The sequence below is a fragment of the Pseudochaenichthys georgianus genome, chromosome 11, assembly GCF_902827115.2.
Source record: "Pseudochaenichthys georgianus chromosome 11, fPseGeo1.2, whole genome shotgun sequence".
NCBI lineage: Eukaryota > Metazoa > Chordata > Actinopteri > Perciformes > Channichthyidae > Pseudochaenichthys > Pseudochaenichthys georgianus.
This window is the reverse complement of record NC_047513.1, coordinates 25089155-25090305: the sequence shown is the minus strand read 5'-3', so window position 1 is coordinate 25090305 and position 1151 is coordinate 25089155. Positions and strand designations below refer to the sequence as shown.

At 35.8% G+C, this 1151-nt stretch overlaps 1 long non-coding RNA gene across 1 annotated transcript; it reads left to right on the top strand.

Annotated features, from left to right (window-relative positions):
• The first annotated feature begins 222 nt into the window (after window positions 1–222).
• Window positions 223–618, top strand: LOC117455564 (uncharacterized). Its single transcript, XR_004553096.2, has 3 exons — window positions 223–299; window positions 404–501; window positions 592–618. It is a non-coding gene; the product is annotated as an uncharacterized lncRNA (long non-coding RNA).
• Window positions 619–1151: the final 533 nt, after the last annotated feature.

Genomic DNA, 1151 nt, shown 5'->3' with positions numbered 1-1151 from the left:
ATATATATTCTGCGTTACTTTAGCCAACACTTTTATAAGGCCACTAGATTAGATAATTACGAAATGTGTAGATAGAATATATATCTTTCAGGTTGTTATTTAGTCATTGTTTAATGTTTTATTTACCTTTTAGTATTTTTATATAGTATCTGAACTTTGGAGAGGAGTTGGGAGACACACCACACATCAAATCACATCTACAGATTGGTTCTCTGCTTCATACAAGCAGGATTTCAACGTCATGTACATCATTGACACCTGTCGTGGATGCTTGGAGCCTTACAAAAACTGCAAACCAGGTAGACTTCTTATTCTGGATAATAATGTTTATGTGTCATTACATATTTAGTGTGTTGTGGTCCTAGTGTGATTCAATTACAATATTTTCTTTTTCTATTCATAGGATATGTTGGGAAAGGTAAAAGAGGAGAATTGCAGGGCATCGACTCCGATGACCAACATCCAGGCTATTGCAGTCCCTTCTGCAACCAGATATCATAGGTACAGATTAACTCACACAAACAAATGTCAGAATAAACTAAATTGTCACTGCAATTAATGAAGATCATCATTTGATATGTTATCTTCAAGTTTGGTTTCCCGGATGCTGCCCTTCGTGGACTTCGGGTCGTGGCTGAACCTGTCTCTGCAGTCCTGCCTTGGGTCTCGTCATGCTGCTTCCCTGATGGCTTCCTCATATATTCTGAACACTCTGTGCTGTTATATTTGCTGTAAAGTGTCTCTACTGTAGGCTATTTTATTCTTTTTACAGCACTTTGGCTCGACCAAAAATCTTTTATAAATGTGTTATATAAATAAAACTTGATTTGATTGATTTGATTTGAAAGAGTGTGCGCCAAGGTTCCATACTAGGACCAATAATTTCACCATATATGTAAATAATCTCTAATAATTTATCAAAAGCTGCTTTCCATTTTTATGCAGATGATGTAATTTATTGTTCATCCTCTTCTATAGAGCAACGTCTTGATTTCCTCCAGTCTGCCTTTGATGTTATTCCATCCCATTTATCTCAACTCAAGTTAGTATTAAATGCAGACAAATCCAAACTCATGATATTCTCAAATGGCAAAAAGTTAACTTCTTTTCTCCCCAACATTTGTACTGTTCAAGGGACTGACATTTACATT